We start from the raw sequence: 24,567 nt of genomic DNA, 5'->3' as shown, positions 1-24,567 counted from the left end.
CACACACCTCTTTAACCTAGCATAAACATAACACACTCTCACATTTCTATAATTCACATCTGTTAAAGGATTGTTAGGCTGCATAAATTCGGTCAACCAGAACCGGAAACACTTCCCATAACACTAAATGTACTTGTTACATCGTAAGAAGAATGGCATCTACGCTAATGTTAGTCTCTCTGTCTCAGTCTTATCCCAAGGTTACTGTATTCAGCCCGATCTTGTCCATATCCAGACCAGATGGTGGACCTGGACCCTCAGATGACCACAACAGCCCTGAATGCCAGACGAGAACATCACGACTAGATGAGACCTAGAAACAAACGGCGTGAAGACCCCTTTGACACAACAGTCCTCGGCACAGTCATCGGATCAGATCCACGAGAACCAGACCAGTCCTCCGCACAGACCCAACGGCCAGCTTCAACTCAATTGAGGTTTTCACATTAGAGGTTTTCACATTGGAGCTGTGAGTGTACATTTTATTGTACAAGAACAAATATCTATTGTACAAGTTCTCAAATTCACATCTACATGCTCTCGAGTTTTGCTACTCTTTTCCAACCTTCAAGCAAAAGGAGCTGAATAAAATACTCTGAATGATATCAATCCACAATCTGACTTGTGAAGCGGCCTGGATCCTAACACACACACCATGTTTGTTGTTTGATCAGAGGAGAACTGGCCCTTCGACTGAGCCTGTTTTTCTTTCTCCATTCTGTCACTGATGGACTCTGGCTTGCTTAGTTGGGGACACTTATTCTTAATAATATTGATCTGCCTGCATTAATAATAATGACACTATTATATGAGAACTGAACTGAGCTGGACGATGACATCACTGTTTTCTGCAGAGCTGCTTAATAATGAAAATGAACTCTTTTTATAATTGATATACTTTATACAGTTATTGAACAGAACTGAATCAACACTGAACTGAATTCAGCTGAACAATGACACTATTTTCTTTTTAGAGCAGCTTTACAGCCAAATTGAACTGTTTGCATCATTGATCATTGTCCTGTTTAACCCTGTAAAGCTGCTTTGAAACAGTCATTACTGTATATAGCGCTATATATTTAATGGTGACTTGACATTTGCAAAAGGAATTTATTTAGTGTTAAAGAGAGTAAAAGATAGTTTGTGTGTGAAAGAGTGATGTTTTTCTTTTAATCATATACAGTAAATATATTTTACTTATTATTTTGTAGTTTAAAAATTGTGTTGTAAATAAATGTTAATAGTGTAGGCTATTTGTTCATTGTTAATACATGCTTATATTAAAGTGTATTTGTTAATTTTATAATAAAAACCCTTAATCTTTTTAAATGGTTGAATTTGTGTTTCACTGCCAGTTTCTGGGCCACATCTGGCCCGGGGACCCAGCCGACTCTCAGCCAGATCTGTCTTACAGTGCCTGGGCCAGACCTGGGCCATATCAATAAATAAGAGTCATTTTACAGGGTGTGAGCCACATCTGGCCCGGGGACCCAGCCGACTCTCAGCCAGTTCTGTCTTAGAGTGCCTGGGCCAGACCTGGGCCATATCAATAAATGATAGTCATTTTACAGTGTCTGGGCCACATCTGGGCCAGAGGAGGTTGTTTGAGTCCGTTTTCAGTGTATTGCGCCAGTTTTGGGCCGGGGACCCAGCCAGAACTGGGCCAGAATTGAAGCAAGGATGAGGCCCAGAGGTGGGCCAGACAAATTTTGCTATGTGGGAAATGTTCTACACTAGTATTTATATCAGTTGAATTGGTGCAGCAGAGACTATTTGGACTTTTGGTTACTAGTCAAAGGGTATTTAACATTTTGGAGATGTTATCTGACAGAATTGTGTGTGTTATTGTTCGTTCAAGCGTGAAAGAGAACTGTATTCTGTCATGCTGTTTTGTGCGCACGCACGATATTAGCGCGAGTCTTTCTGTGTGTCACAGTCAGGACATTCACAGGCAGCGCGTTCATTTTTGTCTTATCGTGCATGAATGGTTTAAAAGCATTTGCATGAATAAGAGCGGGATTATGTAACACTAGCCAAAAGATGCTGCAAAAATTAACAGATGCTGCGTTAATTGCGTTAACAGCCCAAATTTGTTTATTTCATAAAAAAAAAAAAAAAATCGCAGCATTTTTTGCGTCATATAATTGCGTAGGCTTGACATCGTGATTGCGATATGATTAATCGTGCAGCACTAGTTGAGGTTATTTTATGATTAACACAAAACAAACATAGAATCTCACAGCATTAGCTATGAAATGGAGTTTGCAAGCCTATGAACAGTGGAGAAAAACTAATACTGGCTTTTAGGTAATAGATAAATAAATATGGAAAAAAAATCGATTCGTGGCGTTTGAGAATCGATTTTGAATCGACCACATTTTAAAAAACGATTAATCGAAAAATCGATGAGCCTCCTGTTCATTGACTGATGAAATTATTTCTTTAAAAAAACATCTTTCTCAACATATTTGTACTTAATATGTAGGCCTACTTAATGGGCTATTTAATGGCTTTTCAGTGAAGTTTAAACAAAGAAAAAAAAAGTTTAAAAAATGATTTAGGCTTTGTATTTGTGTTTACTAGCAGCACTAGATTCACTATTATGGAAGCAGGACTATTATGGAATAAAGTTAAATTAAGTGAAAATAAGGTGCTTAATTTAACTTTATTTCATTGAACTTAATAACAGCAACATGTATTATTATTAATCACTTTGGTATTTTGATGAAGCAGCAGAGCAGGTTTTTTATACTACAAACAGTAATTTAATTTGGAACCTGAAACTAGTGTATCTCATATTAAATCATGTGTGTGTTAATGAGTTTGTCCACAAGGTGTCAACACTGACCCGAGCCGCTGCTTTCATTCACAGTCAGAGGAGAAACGGAGGAGACTGGAGGACAAGAACAACACGCTGCAGAAAATCTGCTGTTTCAATCTGTTAGTACATTCATTGTATTAATTATCAGTTAAAATATAAATCTCAAATGTTTGGTCAAACTCTGAAAAAATCCGATTTATTACTAAATCCGAAATGATTTCGTTCGTCATGTCCGATTTGAAATGAACTGTTGCAGATTTACGCGCGTAAAACTCTGACTGGATGGATGATCACATGACGAATTTGTGAAGTTTATGAATTGTTTTGATCGATATTTTATGTAATGAACGAATGAAACCTGGTAGACACAAGATGTGACACAATATGAGCAACGGAAGGATACATTATTTCAGACATACCATAAATAAATACATTTTGAGTTCAAGAGTGTTTGTTTTTCTAGCATAAATCTCCATATATTTCTTTAACCGAATCAGTCTATGATAAATATGATGTAAAAGCGACACAGAAAGCACAGAAAGTTAGAAACTTAAATTATGAAATTGTGTGTAAATGACTGTTTGAGTGAAACACTTAAAGCTGGATAACTGAGAGGATTGTGTGATGACAGTTCACTCCTTCAGTCAGTGAAGCCATGAGAGATTAAATCCTGGGATTATTACCATCTTCCCACAGGAGAAACGACTGAAAGATGGAGTCTGAGGAGGAACCCTGCAGAATGAGAGATGAAGATACAGAGGAACAAACAGGTTGGTGTTTTCCTTCATTCTCTTTAATGACCGATGAGGAACATTAAGATGAAAACTCATTATACAGTAACAATAGATGAGAGCCAGGACGATTGAAACGCGGGACGGATGAAACACTGAGATTTCCTTGAAAACCACTGTCATGTACGTCAAATTTCGTTAGCACGTACAGCACGCAATGCCTACCATACCCGCGAAAACATTTCTTCTTTACGTCGTGCCGTTTTGGAGTTAAAGCCGCAAAGCTGTTTTGAGTGCGGTGAGTGAATTCTTTCTTTGTTATAATTTTGATGATTATGGCTTACAGCTTATGAAAACCCCAAATTCAAAATTAGAATATTGTGAAAAGGTTTTCATAAGCTGTTAGCCATAATCATCAAAATTATAACAAATAAAGGCTTGGAATATCTCACTTTGCATGTAATGAGTCTATATAATATATTAGTTTCACCTTTTAAGTTGAACTACTGAAATAAATTAACTTTTGCACAGTATTCGGATTGTTCAAGTTTCACCTGTACATCAAGATATATCGTAGATCAAATTGTAGTTGCGAGTACACCAGAGTCCTATGCAATGTTGTCTCACTAAATGCCGCAAAGTGTCCTCCTTTCTGGTGTTCTGGAAATGGCCACCCTAGAGACACATGATGATCCTCACTGAGCTTCAGATCAGATTCTCTGATTTCTCTTCACTGTCTCTGATCCTGTAATATAATCTGATCAGATGAGAGTCTCTTTCTGCTTCATATGAGACACATGATGATCCTCATTGAGCTTCAGATCAGATTCTCTGATTTCTCTTCACTGTCTCTGATCCTGAAACTAAAGGCCTTTGAGTTTGAGCGAATCTACTTCTGACATCTAGTGGACAAAGATGAAAACTGCAGATCATATTCTGTGTGTTAAAATAATAAATATACAATATGTATACATTCATGTATTTTTTTTATTCATAAAGCCCTAATTCTGTTTCATGCGATTGATATTCTGTACTCATGTGTTAACTCAGACCTAAATAACTGTTCATCCAGTCACAGGGACTTGCTTTTCACACTTTTTTTTGTGCTTTTTAATAATTTTTTTAAATGAAATGCTCAAAAGAACAGTAAAAAATTGTCATCATTGTCATACCAAAACAACACAACAATATTTGACATCATTCTTCTCTAAATTCTGCTCACATATTCAGACAAGCTGCACAGACGTTATCAAAAAACATTTGAATTCATAACAATTGCTGAGAGACAACCTTCAAAGTCAGTGTGTCAATGAGAAACAGACAGCCCGTTCTCATCCCAAGGCGTCATATATTGACGCTTTTGACATTTCGTCTACATCGAACGCACATGGCACCCTTTAGCGTCAATATGAGACGCAGATAGAAATGGGCCAGAAGGCGCCTCCTAGCGGTCTAACCCTATCCCTACACTACACCTAAACCTACCCATTACCGAACAAAGCTCTGTGCGTCTCATATTGACGCTAAAGGGTGCCATGTGCGTTCGATGTAGACGAAATGTCAAAAGCGTCAGTATTATGACGCCCAAGGATGAGAATGCGTTGAAACAGAAGGATGAATCTCTGCGACTTTTTCATATTTAAACAAAACTGCATGGTCAATATAAAGTCTGTATACTTGTTGCTTATTGTGCAATTCAGTATGAATATCTGCTTCAGTTTTTTAAATTTGAAAAATCTTATTGTATTTTAATCTTGATTCCTGCATCAGTGTAAGAGTTTGTGTTTATTAGTTATTAAAGCTTTAGTGATGAACATGCTCAATCAACACTCGTCTTTGGCCATTGAAAGAAAAAAAGTACAATATGAAAAGAAACACACAAACAAGCAGTTTAAGTATCAAAACATTTTTATTTTATTTTTTTCCTGAAAATTATAATCCGGTTTGCTCTCTGCTGGTAGTAGCCTTACTAGCCTACATGTTTACTATAGTGACATACTGTGAAATACATATAGTGAATTTGTTTCATTAAAAAAATTAATCTAGTTCATATTTATTTACAATTAATTCTAGTAAGAGTTAAAGAACATCATACAGGAAAATCACTCTTAAAATGGTTTTATAGCTGTTACAATTCTTGTCTTGTAACACAACTGGTGTCACGTTAATAACTAATGATCTCTGCAATGGAAGTGAATCAATCAAACTAACTTTATCTGGACAATAACTCTATTCTAGAGCTGCTGCAAAGCCTAAACAATCTCTGTTACTGTAATCTCCTATTATCACTGTAAAGCTGCTTTGAAACAATCTATATTGTTAAAAGCGCTGTATAAATGAAGGAGACTTGACTCTTGTTTCCCCTGTTTTGTGTTTAAGGACTTTTATATTCATATGTTCCCATTGTTCCAGTGTTTTGCTGCGTTCACTGTTGTTTAACTTTAATAACCAATAAATGGCACAATGGGTTCTTGGTTAATCTCTCTTCCATACACACACTCTTATGCCGAGTTCACACTGCACGATTTTAGCCTCGATTTTCACTTGCCGACAAATGCCCGAAATCATGGGCAAATCGGTGCTCGTTCACGCGAGTGACAAACACGCAGTGTAAATGATCAAAGATGCGATCTGAGAGAATTGCTCATGAGATATTTGGCATGTTAAATATCTGGACCTGTCGCGATTCATAATCCTGGGCTGCGTTCAGCCGCGACAAAAAGTTGCAAAAAGCTTTTTAAAGGTGTGATGAACTGAGAAATCAAATTTTCCTTGAGCTTTTGATAAGAGGTCATCATACTATAAGAATATCCTGAAAGTTTCAGAACTGAAAACTTCCTTGCTAGTCCAATAAAAGCTTTTATTGACACCAGGCTCAGCGAACAACAGGTTTTTCAAAGTGGGGATCTATGAGGTCAAAGGGTATCAAACCCCGCCTCCTCAGAAGAAGATCGACGCCCACTTCAACACCGCCTGTTTAGCCCCGCCCACCGACTCGCGCGTTACATGAAACTCATTATAATATGCAAAACTGTTATCCAATCATAGATTAACTTTTTGGCGTTTACTTCCAAGTCTTCAATGCGGCACGCCCATAAAAACCGAGCGTTTAAGGAGCTAGGCTCAAAGGCAGGGTAGAAAATAGCCTATTACTTATTCATTTTGATGTTTTTGAATGTAAAAACCAAGCGAACGTCATAAGTTGACCTCAGACAGCAATATAAAAAAAATTAAAAAGCCAGTTTATGACCCCTTAAAGTGGAAACAGTGGTGAGTGGTGCAGAGAGAGTCAGAGAGTCGTGCAGTGTGAAAACAACAGTGAATCGACTACTTTAAATCGTGCGGTGTGAACTCGGCATTACTCTTGATTGTCGTCTCCCCTTAATGTTGCATCTTTGAGCCATGTGTGACATCTAGAGTTTGAGCTTTCTTCATTATCGTCATGTGATCCGTGAGTTTCTGTGAGCGTCTCTGAGTCAGTCTCTGCTGGTCCGTCTGGATCATGAGAAACTATGAGATCACAAACACAGGCATTCCTAGTTAAAGCTGATAAAAAATTGCTATCAAGTTGAAGAAAAATGTGTAACAGTGTTTTATCTTAAAGATCGTAAAGACTCACAGTTTGGTTGTCCACTGTAAATGCTGTTGTGTCTGACTCGTCTCCGGATCTGTTCCTCTCCTGGATCAAGAGCTTGAATCTCATCCTCTTTCTTTGTCATTTTCCTCTTTCTCTGTTTTCCTGATGTTTAATTCTCCTGCAGTCCGTGGCGCTCCACAGATCTGCCGTCACGATTCATTTCTCCTGTTTGCATTATATCTTGTGGCAAAACATATCGAAGATACAATTAGAGTTAAAGTTTGACGTTTGTGGTAACACTTTACAATAAGGTTCATTAGTTAACATTGGGTAATATATTAACTAAATGAACTAACCATGATACGTTTGTTTCTGTATTTGTTAATCTTTGTTAATGTTTGTTAATACAAATAAAGCTGTTCATTGTTTGTTCATGTTAGTTCACAGTGCATTAACTAATGTTAACAAGATTTTAATAAATGTTGTTTTAATAATGTAAAAGTAAATGTTGGAATAAACATTAACAAAGATTAATAAATGCTGTATAGTTAGTTAGTTCAACTTTATTTCTGTGTCATGCCAAACATTGGACCCATGGCCCATCCCACATGGGATTACAAGACACCACAAACTTATTTAGCAAACATCTTCCGGTCACATATACAAATCATTCGGGGAAATACATGAATACAAATATATACATACACACATGTATACACACACACACACACACACACACACACACACATAGCATATACAAACAAATCCTCATCTACAGATCATCTCGAGAGCTTTCTAAAAATCAATAAAGCACGAATATGTAGATTTATTTTACTTTTAGTTATAATTGTAGATCAAGACATGATCTTGACTTACAGAACCCATTTTGTTCTTCCACGAAGATCTCTTCTTTCTCTAGGTACACCATGAGCCTTTCATTAAGTATTGTAGAATACAATTTATAAACTGCTCATTAAACTAATCCCTCTATTATTCAAAGGCACCCTCAGATCCTCATTTTGGGATTTTGGTATCGGATTAATAATAGATTTAAGCCACATAGATGGTATTTTTCCGGATTCATAACACCATTTAAATAAATCAAACAAAATATCGAATAGTTTGGGTGATTTTAGTATTTACATTTACATTTAGTCATTTAGCAGACGCCCTTATCCAAAGCGACTTACAAATTAGGACTAAGTTCAGCGAGTCATCATAAAGAGGCAAAAGCAACAACAACGCAGGAAGTGCTCAAAATACGAAGTTCAGGTATTATTCAGAGTAGCATAAGCCTGATAAGTGATGTTTCAAAGGGAAAGGATTTTTTTTTTTTTTTTTTTCTATAAGGTTAAGTGCTCACGGAAGAGATTGGTTTTCAGCTGTTTTTTGAATGTTGTCAGGGATTCTGCATTCCGGATGAGGGTGGGGAGAGCGTTCCACCAGCATGGAACTGTAAATGAGAATGTTCTGGAAAGTGATTTTGTGGCTTTCTGTGATGGAACCACGAGACGTCGCTCGTTGACGGATCGTAGGTGTCTGGTAGGGATGTAGACTCGTAGGAGTGAGTGAAAGTAGGAGGGAGCTGAGCCTGTGATAGTTCTGTAAGCAAGCGTCAGTGCCTTGAACTTGATGCGAGCAGCTAGAGGTAGCCAGTGCAGAGAGATGAACAGAGGAGTGACGTGGGCCCTCTTGGGCTCGTTGAAGACAAGACGAGCTGCAGCATTCTGGATCATCTGTAGGGGTTTGGTCGCACATGCTGGGAGTCCAGCCAGAAGGGCATTGCAGTAGTCAAGCCTAGAGATGACCAGGGCCTGGACGATAAGTTGTGTTGCATGCTCAGTTAGGAAAGGCCTGATCTTCCTGATGTTGTGCAGTGCAAACCTGCATGATCGAGCTGTCTTTGAAATGTGATCTGTGAAGGTCAGCTGGTCATCAAACGTTACTCCAAGATTTCTGACCGATCTTGATGGGGTGATTAATGATGACTCTAGCTGGATGGTGAAGTCGTGCTGTAGAGACGGATTGGCAGGGAGGACGAGAAGCTCAGTCTTTGCCAGGTTGAGCTGCAGGTGGTGTTCCTTCATCCATGTGGAGATGTCCGCCAGACAGCTTGAGACCCGTGCAGCTACTGTGGGATCATCTGGTCATCATTTAATTTGGGATATTTTCAATCCCCGTCGCTTTTCCTAACTTAGCTTTATTAATGGCCATTTGAACTATAAGTGCAGTTCATTATTAGTTCATGCTAACTAATGTTGTTAACTAATGTTAACTAATGAACCTTAATGTAAAGTGTTACCACATTTGTTAATAATTGATTTGCAACACAGAATTACATTTCAGTTTCTTTATAGTAACATTGTATTTGTGTAGAGATTTAAATAAAAAGAAAACGTGTTTTAATTACCTTGTGATGATGAGCTGAAGAGCGTCTGGTGGCTAATAATATTATATCTCTGAACTGAATAAGAGACAAACATTTCCAATAGTCTTTGATGAGGTTTATTTTCTTGCATGAAAAGGCCAGCAGAGACACAGACACACAGAGCGATTGTAGAGTGACGGTGAAGAGAAGGAATCCTTCCTCTTTTAGAGCCTCAACTCTCTCTTATCTCTCTAGACCACTGCTCATATTTTACCCTTGAGTGGAGGCTCATAACAACACTACACTTCCATATTAGAACATGTTTGCTCTTTTACTGTCATATAACGGTCACACATTTCTCATTTCCAGCCGTATACAATGGTCATACATCATTTATTCATAAGATCAATAACTGGTCTTTGTTCTGTCAAATCAGACCTCGTGCAAATTTATCTAATTACTGCCTTTCTAAGCAATTCCATTAATACAGAAAAATCAAACATATAGAAAATGCAAACATAGTACATAACATATTAGATTTCTTCCACAAGGGTTAATATGCAGTGCAACTGACGCTGGAGCTTTAAGGTTATAAACACACACACACACACACACACACACACATCACCTCTTCACTGAGCTGAAGCTGCGCCAGTTTCATTAGACTTTATCAGTGCTTATCAACTACTACCAAATGTTACTGCGCAGTACAGTTACAGTAACAGTATTTCTCAACCCTGCGGCTGTCAGGATATGTAGTAATATCCTTTTTGTTCTGTACATAAAGGTTTTTCTAGTGGTTGACCAATGTGTGTTTTTCAATAACTGATAGTACGAGCTATCTCTACTAATGATGCTTAGAGTTAAATAAATAGATAAATAAATAAATAAATAAATAAATGAAATAAATGAAATTCCATGTTTCTAAATGAATGCTATTCATCTTAATAGAATTACAGACTGACTGGATAGACATTTTATATTATATTACTGGACCTACTTTAAAAAAGGGAAGTGAATCAGCTGACCCGTGTGTGTGTGTGTGTGTGTGTGTGTGTGTGTGTGTGTGTGTGTGTGTGTGTCTCTGTGTTTCTCTCTCTCTCTCTCTCTCTCTCTCTCTCTCTCTCTCTCTCTCTCTCTGTGTGTGTGTTTGTTTCTGTGTGTCTCTCTCTGTGTCAAGTCAAGTCAAGTCATCTTCATTTATATAGCGCTTTTAACAATGTAGATTGTCTCAAAGCAGCTTTACAGAGATAAATGTATAATTTAACGTTAGACTGTTTTGGCTTTATAGCGGTTCTTTAGTAAAGTTATTTCCAGCTAAGGTTAGTTATGATTGATTCGCTTCCGTTGCAACAATCATTTGTTATTAAATTAGGGGCCGCTAAGACGACACCATTCTCTCTACATAGACTTTAAACACGATCCTGTGAGAAACGCTGATGGCGTTCACATGCGCATTAAGAATTGGTTCTATAGTTATGTGCGTTTGAATATATGTGTGCAGGTTTGGAATTCCCTACAAACCAAGCCTAAACAAATTACTGGTGTTTCCTTATAGTTTTAATTCAGAATTTTATTTTATTTTATCAATTCGGGGTAGATACGCAAATTGAGTTTCCCGACGACGCTTTATCTGTAGAGTGGGAAAGGGATCCTCCATAGGGAGAGACTGGTTGGCACTTCAGCACTGCGTTGTCATCGGGTCCAGGTGAAGGGCCTTCGTCAGATCTGGAAACGGCCTGGATCCGGCAGGCTGCGGGAAAACCTCGGGATAAACACAGACACTAAAATTAGCGTAGATGCCATTCTTCTCATGATGTAACGAGTACATCAGGATTTATGGGAAGTGTTCCCGGTTCCAGCTGACCTAATCTATGCAGCCTAATATTGAATTATAGAAGTCTATAATGTATTATGTGAATGCTAGGTCAAAGAGATGTGTCTTTAATCTAGATTTGAACTGACAGAGTGTGTCTGCTTCCCGGACAATGTTAGGAAGACTGTTCCAAAGTTTTGGTGCTAAATAGGAGAAGGATCTACCGCCAGCAGTCGATTTTGATATTCTAGGTATTATCAACTGGCCGGAATTTTGAGATCGCAATAGACGTGAAGGAGTGTAATGCGTTAAGAGCTCGCTCAAGTACTGCGGAGCTAAACCATTTAGTGCTTTGTAAGTAATCAGCAACATTTTAAAATTGATGCGATGTTTAATAGGGAGCCAATGCAGTGTTGACAGAACCGGGCTAATATGGTCATACTTCCTGGTTCTAGTAAGAACTCGAGCTGCTGCATTTTGGACCAGCTGTAGTTTGTTTATTAAGCGTGCAGGGCAACCACCCAGTAGAGCATTACAATATCTAGCCTTGAGGTCATGAAAGCATGAACTAATTGTTCCGCATTTGTCAATGAGAGCATATGACATAATTTAGATATATTTTTAAGATGGAAAAATGCGGTTTTACAGATACTAGACACGTGACTTTCAAATGAAAGATTGGTATCAAAGAGCACACCCAGGTTCCTAACCGATGACGAAGACTTAACAGAGCAGCCATCAAGTGTTAGACAGTATTCTAGGTTATTACGTGAGGACGTTTTTTGTCCAATAATTAGAATCTCTGTTTTTTTCAGAATTTAGAAGTAGGAAATTAGACTCTAGACTTTACAAACACGGATAAGGGAACAGAACTCAGGAACAGGACAACCAACAAAAGCGTTTAACAGAACCAAGAACTCACAATGACTGAACTAAAACACAGGGCTTAAATACAAGGGCAAACAAGCTAAACAAGATAACAAGGGGGCGTGGTTAATCTAAAACACCTGGGGAGACTAATAGACATTACAGGGAACTGCTGAAAATGAAAAGACAGGGGAACACAGACTGACATCACAACAGTTGCATGAAGCCGGTTTCAGTTTTCGGTTTTATTCTGGGTTAGACATCGCAGACCAAAACTGGGCCAATCAGCTGTGAGGAAAGTGACATTTACTATCCGATGCCATAAAGCCACTCCGCCTGTACCTCTCGCTCCAAATTACAGTGGTTTATAGTAAGGTGTTCATCTTTTGCTGCTAATTATTTATTACATTTATATTATGTGAACTGTAGTTATTTGCTTTTATATTAATATAAATATAAATACAAATTTTAATATATAAGCTTTTAAACAGATTAAGCTGCTTTGTTATAGTCAGATATTTTCTTTTAGCTGCCTTCGTAAACTTTCGCAGCAGCAGTGTTTGTTCCTGCCATGTAAATGCATTTCATTATTTTTTTATTTTTTTTCATAATGGTCTCTTGATTCTCAGAAGAGAAGTCTAAACTTCTAAACTTTTTTTTTGAGTGCACTACAATATCACAACACATTCTTAATTCTGGTTATTTTATCAGAATGCTACAAGTTTCAACATTTATAAATAAGATTAGATTAAAAATGTAAAGTATTATTTGTTTGTTGATAACGGAATGTGATTCCATTGACATGATAATAACCTATGAAATTACATGGGTTAAAATTACATTATTGAGGTTGTAACACTTTTTGCTTTAGAATTTGTAACTCAGTGAGTTTTTGAGTTAGAGTGCTCAAACTGTTATACAAAGTACCTACATTTGTTTACTACAAAATACACAAATTCATAGTTCTGCAAAAATATCACAGCCCTTATGAGTTGATGCCAAATACATGGTGTGCCTTTGTTACAATCTACAACCAGGGTGTGTTGTACCATGGGGTAAATTGTAACAATAAAACAAATGAAGCAAAAACAGAGGCCACACCATGCAATATGCTTGAAAACAGATTTATTGAACTAATATCTTTATTATAGAACTAAGATCTAAAACAATGCCTCTCTCTGAGCCCGATCATAACTCAAATCCATTTACTGTTCGACTCAGGAGTTTGTGCTGTCAATATGTGAATATTCTCAATCGAAGACACAATGGGGACAAATGTTGTTAACCAGGCTTGGTGGGCCCAGTGACATTATACACACTTCCTTTGGTTTTGAATGTGCCAAATACAAACATGGTTTTGAATGTGCCAAATACAAACATGGTTTTGAATGTGCCATACAAACATGGTTTTGAATGTGTATCAAAACCACTGACTTTCAACATGTTCTTTGAAACCAACTCTCCCCATGTTACAACCATAGCTGGTCTCCCTATTTTATAGAATTCTTGCTTACGGCCTCAGCAGATATTGGCAACTTTACTGGTAACCTTTAAACATATAAGAAAATACTGAAGTGGGAGCGTGAGTGTAAGATGAATGACAGTGTTGCAAGTCTTGAGTAATTGCTCACAAGATTCCTCGAGTATCTGACCCACGGGACTCTCATGCATGCACACAAATAAAAATCAAAACAAAACAAAAACACATCCATATTGGCTGTAGCTTGTGATTATTCTGTGCGCATTCACACTCATTCTGCAAGCACGGGTCAGTGTTGTTCATTTAGACCATTTTATGGCAGCAATACAAATAGTAAATCTTTTTTTTTTCCCAAGCAGAGAATAAAGGTTAATGGACTGGAGATGATGTGTGAGGGAGATAATCTGAAGATTCAGGAACAACAGAACAACAAAAATCAGGAGGACAAAGAGAAAAACTCACAATCTGAAGAATTAAACAAGAAAAAATCCATGAGACATAATCATCAGGACAGTGTGGAGGCAAGAAGACCAGACTGTGAGTGTTTTAACATCTCTGAGTTTCAGGTCATACATACATCTAGTACTTTGTTATAAAGATGTATTAAATGTCATTTTACACACTCTATATTATTTCCACTTTAATCTTTATTTTCTTCAGTCTCTCATGATGAAGCTGTAGAGAGTCTTTCACTGAGAGACATTAACAGATGAAATATAAACCACTAATGGACAGAAACTACTGATGGACTACATAAAGGAACTTTAATGAAGCAACATTGGTGGTGAAGAAAGAACACTAAACTATGCATACACAAACACAGAGAGAAACACACACACACACACACACACACACAGAGAGACACAAACACACGAAACTTACCAATTCACTAAATTAACAGAATGCATAGCTGATATAAAAAATTGGATGACTCGTAGTGAATAAAGTATATGTAGCAGATTGGAAGTCTGTTAATTTTAAATAAATCTAGATTCCCAGCCACACCAACACAGAGAGAAAGACACAAGAAATACCAAAATAGTATTTTATTATATTTGTTTAAAAGTTCAATTTAAAAGGGCAGCAAAATCACAATTTTATCCTCAAAAAACCAGGGGAGACAATAAAAAACATGAATTGTCCAATATTCTGTCCCAGGGTGAAACAATACCCAAATCCAGTCAAATCCGGATTTAGCTCCGTGTTTCCCCTGCCGCCGGCAAAGAATGTCTGTTTCAGCGAGACCTCAAACAGCCGATTCCAATCCCGAAAAATCCCGGACCAGGATTTCCGCGGCGCCGATCTGCGTCTGTCAGTGGAGAGATCGTGAAATCAATGGGCAGCTTGCTCGTAGCCCGGCAACTTAAAAAATCTTAGATGATTAAAATGTCAACTTTCCTTTCCTACTTCAAGTGGGCTCATCAACAATGCTCTCGTGTCTGCTGCTCTGCCGTCGGCTCCTGAATCTGTCACCTTAGCAGAAATGGACATATAAGAACGCCTCCTTTAACTCAGATGTTAAAAAACACACACGCGCATCAGCGTGGGAAAAAAGAACCACTTCCCTTTAGTCGGAGCTTTGTGAGCGTTGACACTGCAGAGTCTGGGATTCGGCTCCACCAGGCACAGGAAATCCAGCCAGCAACAACACCGAGGGAAAAGATCAGCAAAAGTCCGCTTCAGCACACGGCTCGTTCATCTGTCCAGAGTGTTCTCTCTCTGCCGATAAGAGATCTAGCGTCCTTTTTATTGGGAGTGATCTGATCAGCTGGCAAATTAGATTGCTGATGTGATTGGGGTTCTACAGATGTGTCAATTAGTGTTTGTTGTTGTTGCAGTTTGTGAAGAAAGAAAAACAGTACCATCAATGGTCCAGCAAAAATCACAGCAAACAAGGAAAAACCACAGCAAACAATATAAACGTGAATTCACCACAAACAATATAATAAATTAGTCCACAGCAAACGAATATGAGTAAGGTTAACCAATCAATCACACTGCTCCACTTATTTTGTATTATATGACACTCCCCCCCCCCTTAACAGTTGTCGTCCCGACAAAGTCTTAGTGTCCACACCTGTCTGGAGGCCTACCCCTATTTTGTCTCTGGGACCTACGAAGGGGTGATCTGTCTCCTGGCTCAGGTCTCACAATAGGGGCTACTGGGTCATCGTCCACTGAAACTGCAGGAGGGGCACAGGCTATGGGCACAAAGGTCAGAGGTAACAACAAAGGCCCAGGATACAAGGCATTCGAAGGATTGGGGTTCACCGTTTCAGTCTCTGGGGCTTGTTGAGGCTCTTCAGGGGGGTTGAAAAGGCAAGGCCTTAGGTGATTCCGATGAATTGTCCTGATGGGGCCTTCTTTTCCTTCAGGCTTTATCTGGAAAACTGGCAGGCCTGGGCGTAGTTGGTCAATAACCACATAGAGTTGGGGCTGCCAGTGCGGTGCCAACTTCCCTTGTTCTCTACGGCGGAAGTTGCGCAGGAGCACCCGCTCTCCAGGCAACAAGGGGAGTTTCTTTGTTTTCTGATCATACCTGGCCTTGTCCCGCATTCTGCTTTCTCTGGTTTTTGCTACCACCTGTCTGTAGACTCGCTGTAGGGTCTGGTTGTGTTGGTGAACCCAACCCTCCAAGTCTTGCCTTTGGGTCAATGGTGGCGCCCCAACAGCCGTTTCTACTGGCAGGCGGGCGTGTCGGCCAAACATGACAAAGTGTGGGGTCAGTCCAGTGGTCTCATGAGGGGTGTTGTTATACATCTGCAGGAGAGTCGGCAAATGATCTGGCCACCGCACTTGGTCTTCTAGACTCAGTGTTCCTAAAAGAGACAGAACAGTCTTGTTAAACCTTTCGCAGGCCCCATTTCCTTGGGGCCTGTAGGGTGTAGTTCGAACTTTGGCACACCCATACAGACTGCACAGCTGTGCCACCATGATTGACTCAAAGGCTGCTCCTTGATCTGAGAGGATTCGTTCTGGACACCCCCATGGCTGGATAAGATAGCGCCAAAGGGCACGTGTCGTAGTGGCTGCTGTCTGGTCTTTTGTGGGGACAGCCCATCCGTACTTGGAGAAAAGGTCAGTTATTACCAACAGATAAGGATAAGTGTCACCATGCCTACCAAGAGACAAATAGTCAATTGAAACGGTTTCCAAAGGGTATGATGTAAGAATAGCCACCAAGGGTGCTCCTACCTCTGGTTGAGTGCAAATTAAACATTTGGATGCCCAAATGTTTTTTTTTCTGTTGAGTGTAACTCCTTTCTGTTGAGTGCAAATTAAACATTTGGATGCCCAGTCTTGCAAATCAGCACCCATCCCGGGCCAAAAGAAGGTTTTTCTCAACAAGCCCTCGACCTTGGCTATCCCCATATGGCCTGAGGCGTTGTGATACTTCTCCCACAACTTATAAGTCTTGTCTTTGGGAACCACGATCTGATAGAGGCTCAACCCTGTATGACGCTCTTGGGCCCTCCGCTTTAACACACCCTCCTGGATGTGTAATCGACTCCATTCCCTTAAGAGGCGTTTTGTTGCAGGTAGGCACGCTTTCCTCTCCTCGGCTCCTGGAAAACAATTTCCAACCACCCAACCCTTTATTTGGGCCACCGTCTGATCTTTCTCCTGCCAATCCCTCCAATGGTCTTCGGCTTCTATGCTAGCCTCTGACTCCACCACTGCTGTCTCCACTTGGGCCTGTCTGTTGGATCCTGTTTCCTGTGGTAACCTGGACAAGACATCAGCATTACGATTGGAAGCGCCAGGGCGATACTTAAGTTCAAAGTCAAAATTCGCCAGCTGCGCTGCCCACCGCTGTTCTGTGGCCCCCAAGTGTGCCGTATTCAGGTGGACCAGGGGGTTATTATCCGTAAAGGCCAGGAATTTATTGCCCCACAAATAGTCTTTGAACTTTTCGGTGACAGCCCATTTAAGGGCTAAAAACTCAAGTTTAAAAGAACTGTAGTTTTGGTCATTCCTCTCGGTGGGGTTAAGGCTTCTGCTGGCATAAGCTATAACTCTCTCTCTACCATCCTGTAGCTGTGCCAACACAGCCCCCAAACCTCCCAGGCTGGCGTCCGTGTAAAGATGGAAAGGTTTTGAGAAGTCTGCATATGCCAAGATGGGGGCACTCACCAGAGCAGTCTTCAGAGAATCAAATGCCATCTGGCAATCTGTGGTCCAGTTGATGGAAGCATTTCCTCTCCTCATACTAGCAGAACCTACTAGGAGAGCATTCAGGGGTGCAGCTATTTTAGAAAAACCTTTTACAAATCTTCTGTAGTACCCCACAAACCCAAGGAATGAACGTACCTGCTTAATGGTAAAGGGAATGGGCCAGTTCTCAACGACAACTGTCTTTTCGGGATCTGTGGATATTCCCTCACCAGAGATGACATGGCCGAGGTAGGTGACTTTCCTCTGGAACAGGCTGCATTTATGGGGCTACAACTTTAAGCCATGGGCTGCCAGCTTCTCAAAAACCTGCTCCAGGTGACTGATATGGGTGTCAAAGTCTGGGGAGTATACAACAACATCATCCAAGTAGATTAGGAGAGAGTCATGGACCTGCCCACCCAGGCACCGCTGCATCAGGCGTTGAAATGTTGCAGGTGCATTACAGAGGCCAAAGGGCATCCTCTGGAACTCGTACAAGCCCAAGGGTGTGGTGAATGCAGTCTTCTCTCGATCCTTCGGGTCCACATCTACTTGCCAATATCCACTGGCCAGGTCAAGGGTAGAATACCAAGCAGCTTGCTTGAGGCTGGTGAGGGATTCTTCTATCCTTGGCAAGGGATAGGCATCTTTGTGGGTTAGGGCGTTCAGCTTCCTGTAGTCCACGCAAAAGCGCCAGGATCCATCCTTCTTTTTCACAAGGACAATTGGTGCTGCCCAAGGGCTGGAGCTTTCCCTTATGACATCATTATCCAGCATGTTTTGCAGAAGTTCCCTCAATTCGGGGTAAAGGCTTGGTGGAACTGGCCTGTAGCGCTCCCTGCTGGGTGGTGCAGAGCCTGTAGGTATGGAATGGAGGACTGCACTGGTCTGGCCAAAGTCCTCATCACCTGCTGCAAAGATGTCTCTCCATCGCTGTAACAGTGAGTCCATCTTCTGTTGTTGGTCTGTTGTTAAGCCATCACCTTTCAGCAGGTTGACTGGATGCTGATCTTTCGTGCTGATGTGGTTGGTCTGCACATCCACTTCCACCACACCTGGATCTAAAGTCTTCAAAACAAGGTCCTTTTCCCCTCGAATCTGCCTTGGGTCAACCTGGAAAACATTAGCAAGGGGGCGGCGTTGAGGTATCAATATGGGGTAAGGATTGAGGTTACGTACCCTTATAGGGAGGCGTCCTTTCACCACTGTAGTAACAGTCCGGACCACCTGCCACTCGTCATCTCTTTCTGGGCTTTCCACCAAAACACAAAGATCTGACCTAGCTTTTGCACCATAGAGGTGTGTCCACAGTACCATCTCACTGTTCGGAGGCAAATAAACTGGGTCTTGGCGGGTTAACCTGGCCACTCCAATCTGTCCATCGGATGGTTCAGTCTGTGAAACCGTTTGACAGACAGCAAAAGCACGCTCCCATTCCCCCTTTGCTTCACGTGACATAGTTGCACCGAAGACAGTCAGGCCAGGGTGAACTCCCTGAAACAGCTCTTTCCAACAATGTGAAATGACATTCATCCCTAGAATACCCCTTTCAGCACTCAGGCACTCATCCTTTACAATGATAACCCCTTTACCTGGCACGGTAACTCCTCCCACTGAAAAATCCAAGAGGGCGTAGCCAGTATATGGGATCTGTAGTCCATTAGCTGCTTTTAGAGAAAGCCAGTGCAGATCTTGTGGGCTTCGCTTCTGCTCTCCACTCAGCCATTTCTGAAAGAAAGTTTCACTGAACAATGTAACTTGTGAGCCTGTATCAAGCAAGCAGGGCAATTTCACTCCTGCAACAACAACTTCAACTCCTGGACACGTCCCCACCAGGGATGGTTTGTCAGTTTGGTTTCCCTGGTCCCCCTCCCCAACCACCTGGCTCTCAGTGGTTGGGGCTGTTAGTTTAACTGCCTCCTCCCCTGTTGACAGTACCTCTGAATGTGACCAGCCTTCCCACAGCCTCTGCAGATTGGTTTGCCCCGGTCGTCCCATTCCAAAGTCTGGTGACGCCTGGGGGAGGCAGTATAGCGGCCTTCCTGAACAGCCCCCCTAGGGGATAAAGGCGGATCTCTATGCCCCCAAGTCTGAGGAGAAAGTTGGCGTTTAATCTCGTCAGTTAAGGTTTCTTTAATAACAGAAAGTTGGTCTGTAATTTCTTTTCTAAGTTCGGCTCTTACTGTCTCCCTCCACTCCTCTAGGCTTGGTGCAACCATGGATTGGTTTGTCTGTGGCACAAAGATACGCGAGGCACAAACAGGCTCCATTTTTAACTCAACTTCTAATGCTCTCACTTCACTACACACCTCAGTGAAGGACAATGTAGGTTTTCTACGCACCTGCCTTTGGAGTTCCTGTTGCACCACACCAGGCCTCAAACCCAGGACAAGCTGGTCCCTAATAGTCATCTCATCCTGGGCAGAGCCCGCTGGTTCCTGCTCCCTCCATGTGGAGAATAATTCCCGGAGACAGAGAATGAAAGCAGAAACAGTTTCCTCTTCCTGTTGATGACATTTAAAAAATGAGAGCCTGAGAAGCTTCTCATCATGCCAACCACCAAGCTAGTTACCGAATCGGTCTATTACCGTCCAGGACTGGTATCCAGCGTGGCTGATTCCCCGCTGAGGTCAGCACGTGTTGCCATAAGGGCCATCGTGCATGAGTCTCGTCCCGCCGATACTATCCTGCCTAAATCTTGTTTCGCCGAGACTGTCCTGCCTGAGTATCTTCCTGTCGGGTCTGCACTTCACGTCAGTCCTGCTGAGTCTGAGCCTCTTCACGTCAGTTCTGCCGATCCAGAGACTGTTCACGTCACATCTGCCGATCCAGAGACTGTTCACGTCACATCTGCCGATCCAGAGACTGTTCACGTCACGTCTGCCGATCCAGAGGATGTTCACGTCACGTCTGCCGATCCAGAGGCTGTTCACGTCACTTCTGCTGAGCCAGTGTTTCTGGACAAGATGGCCGCCGATGAGCAAGTGTCTCCGGACAAGATGGCCGCCGATGAGCAAGTGTCTCCGGACAAGATGGCCGTCGACGAGCCAGTGTCTCCGGACAAGATGGCCGCCGCCATGTCGCCTGAGCCCTCAGCAGAGATGGCCATGGCCATCGCACCGTCCTGTGCCATGGCCATCGCACCGTCCTGTGCCATGGCCGGTGTCTGTTCCTGTTCCTGGACCGGTGTCTGTTCCTGTTCCTGGGCCGGTGTCTGTTCCTGTTCCTGAGCCGGTTCCTGTTCCTGGGCCGATGTCTGTTCCTGTGCCATGGCCGGTGTCTGTTCCTGTTCCTGAGCCGGTTCCTGTTCCTGGGCTGGTGTCTGTTGCTGGGCCGGTGTCTGTTCCTGTGCCATGGCCGCCTGAAGGGTCGTCTCCTCCTTGGCCGCCTGAAGGTTTGTCTCCTCCCTGGCCTCCTGAAGGGTCATCTCCTCCCTGGTCGCCTGCACTGCCTGCTCCGCCCTGGCCACCTGAACCGCCTGCTCCGCCCTGGTCGCCTGCACCGCCATTGCAAGGTTACCTGTGCGGGTTTGGCCCCCCATCCCTCCCCCGGGATCGCCTCCACTCCACCACCCTCCTGAATTGTGTTTTCTGTTTTTATAGGCGTCGGGAGCCGCCCATAGAGGGGGGGCTATGTTGTGATGTCAGTCTGTGTTCCCCTGTCTTTTCATTTTCAGCAATTCCCTGTCATGTCTATTAGTCTCCCCAGGTGTTTCAGATTAACCACGCCCCCTTATTATCTTGTTTAGCTTGTTTGCCCTTGTATTTAAGCCCTGTGTTTTAGTTCAGTCATGGTGAGTTCTTATGTCACGCTGTGGTTGAGACAAGGAGGAAGCAGGATCCAAATGCAGCATAATTTATTCACTAGACTCTAGACTTTATAAACACGGATAAGGGAACAGAACTCAGGAACAGGACAACCAACAAAAGCGTTTAACAGAACCAAGAACTCACAATGACTGAACTAAAACACAGGGCTTAAATAAAAAGATTTCGGAACCTGCTAGGGACTTGCACAATTAAACTAAACCAAAACAGAACAATGTATGTTCTGTAAGGTGTGCATGTAAACAATGAATGGCGACTGCAGAAAGCAAAAGCTGAATCCCAGACATTTTGGACAATCTCGACGGCTGGACATGTCCGGGAAAAAGCATGTATGGTAACCCCTACTACTCCGGACTTGTGGACTTCCTCAGAGTCCAAACTTTGGGGACGTCATGTAGTGCAGACCTGTAGGGCCCTTGGCGTGAGTCCATAAGGGCACATTGAGAGGTATTTTTGGGACAGACTCTATCGTCATGCCAGAAATAATGATCTGGTTGTTGTTGGACAGGAGAAATCACATTTTTGCGCTCCAACGTCTTATCTCCATGTCCACTACACAGTCTACTTTTACAGTTCTATATTTTGATATTGTGTATGCCACCTGGGCATTAGACAATAGATAAATCATGCATATTTAATTGATGTATAGAGTTGTACATAATAATACATAATGTTCCATTTGAACTAAGATTACAATTTTAACACATAATGAAAATGTGCATGAGTTTCAGATGAATTTACAGGTTTCAATATTCATACTGTGTTTACATATGACTCAGTAAAGCCCTTGTCATGAACCGGTCTCTTCCTTCTGTTTATTTTCCTTCATTCACACACGCGCACACACATACAGCTGATTCCTATTATCTCAGCGCTCGCGCTGTGCACACACCCAATCATTCCCATTCATGTTTTTCCTTCCTCTCCTCACCCGCAGCTGTTACCCATAGTAATCAACACTTACACTGATTATCATCTCACCTGTTCCTGTTCCTCTCTAATTTCCTTTGCTACTTCTAGTCTCTGTTTTCTCAGTCTCCTTGTCGGATTATTGTTTGTACGTTGAGCTTTCACATTGTCTCTTCGTTACTATCTCATCAGTATTGTTTCTCTTGAGATACACCCAGTCTTGTCCTGTCCTGTCGTGACGTGGGTATGTTGGAGATTCATCATTGTTCTCTACTCAGTTCACCCTCCGTCTGTGGACCGTCACCTGCCTGCCGTCTGTGAGTTTCTTGCACCGGGCTCGAGGACTGAGTCGAGTTGCTGCTCGTCTATCTACTGGCTCTGGACCCACAGCTTCTACCTTTAACCTGTCCAGGAATATTATTTCTGTTATACACAGATCTGCGTCTGTTGACGGCAGTCTCCTTGTTTGAAGTTTCTAACGAATAAACTTTACTGCATTACCTCTGCTTTTGGGTCCTCTATACGAACTCTGACAGAATAATCCGACCAGGATGGACCCAGCGGGGGAAGGACAATTTCGTGCGGCTATTGAGGTGCAGGGAGTCGTGCTGGGCAGGCATGATGCGGAGATTTCTGATACTCGTCGCTCCGTGGAAAGCCTGACTGCTCAGGTTGCTGACTTAACTGCGCGTCTTCACCGCTATCATCTTGAGGCTTCTGTTCCTCGAGGGAGTTCAGCTGAACCCAGGATTAACAACCCACCCAGCTATGCCGGTGAGCCCACACAATGCCGTTCCTTTCTCACTCAATGCGAGGTTGTGTTCTCCCTGCAGCCTGCCACCTATGCACAGGATCGAGCACGCATCGCCTACGTGATCTCACTACTGACAGGAAGGGCGCGTGAGTGGGGAACCGCTGTCTGGGAGATGAATACCGACCTGACTGATCGTTTCCAGCTATTTAAAGAGGAGATGGTCAAGGTGTTCGACCGCTCTGTACACGGTCAAGAGGCTTCTCGCCTGCTCGCAGTGCTTCAACAGGGAGGACGTTCGGTAGCTGACTATGCTATTGAGTTCCGTACTCTAGCTACCTCGTCGGGCTGGAATGAACCTGCTCTTATTGCTCACTTCCTTGAGGGGCTCAACTCCAACTTTAAGGACGAGATTTATGCCCGCGAGATTCCTGACCAGTTTGATCAGTTGGTGGAGCTGGCAATCCGTCTTGACAAGCGCTTTGAGATGCGTCGTCACGCTCGCGGTCTGAGAAACGAGCGCCCTGTAACTCCTCCCACTTCTTCTGTTTCCATTCGGAGCGATCATGAAGCTGAGCCTATGCAGCTGGGCGGTATTCGCATCTCGTCGGCTGAACGTCAGCGACGAATAATAAACCATCTCTGCCTCTATTGTGGCGCTGACGGCCACTTTGTATCTTCCTGCTCTGTAAAAGCCAGAGCTCGCCAGTAACCAGGGGAATTCTGGCGAGCGCAACTTCTCTCTTCCCCACGCCCAAGACCAAGACTCGTACCACCCTCCCGGTGACTCTCCAATGGTCCACCTTTTCAGCTTCTGGTTTAGCTCTCATTGACTCTGGTGCTGAGGCTAGTTTTATTGATGAGAGGTGGGCACGTGAACATGACATTCCTCTAATTGACCTTGAAGACTCCACCTCTGTGCTTGCTCTGGATGGTAGTATCATTTCTAAGGTTCGTCGCACCACCCGGCCGGTGAGTCTCACCATCTCAGGGAATCATCAAGAGACAATTTCTTTTTTTATCTTTCAATCCCCTTTTACACCTATTGTTTTAGGCCACCCTTGGTTAGCTAAACACAATCCCCATATTAATTGGACTAACGGTTCTATCCTTTCTTGGAGTCTATCGTGTCATGTTGATTGTTTGATGTCTGCTATTCCTCCTGTTTCTTCTGTTTCTGTGTTTCAGGAGGAGGCTGGGGATTTGTCTGGAGTGCCTGGGGAGTACCTCGATCTGCGGGCGGTTTTCAGTCGCTCTCGGGCCAC

The 24,567-nt window shown here is 42.3% G+C and overlaps 1 long non-coding RNA gene across 2 annotated transcripts in view; it reads right to left on the bottom strand.

The window, feature by feature from the left end:
* Positions 1-5,442: 5,442 nt before the first annotated feature.
* LOC309477014 overlaps positions 5,443-24,567 on the bottom strand; it is a 43,230-nt gene continuing 24,105 nt past the window's right edge. Inside the window, exons 1-3 of one of the 2 annotated variants that reach the window (XR_014198463.1) lie at positions 9,540-9,739; positions 7,172-7,369; positions 5,443-7,062 (exon numbers count right to left, since the gene is read on the bottom strand). This is a non-coding gene — a long non-coding RNA (uncharacterized lncRNA). Of the gene's footprint in view, positions 7,063-7,171; positions 7,370-9,539; positions 9,740-24,567 lie in introns of those variants that run through there. The other variant, XR_014198462.1, reaches the window with a different exon arrangement.

The sequence above is a fragment of the Leuciscus leuciscus genome (assembly GCF_965113295.1).
Source record: "Leuciscus leuciscus genome assembly, chromosome: 16".
NCBI classification, from domain to species: Eukaryota; Metazoa; Chordata; class Actinopteri; order Cypriniformes; family Leuciscidae; genus Leuciscus; species Leuciscus leuciscus.
The sequence above is the reverse complement of the archived record's forward strand: the minus strand, read 5'-3'. Positions and strand labels throughout refer to the sequence as shown.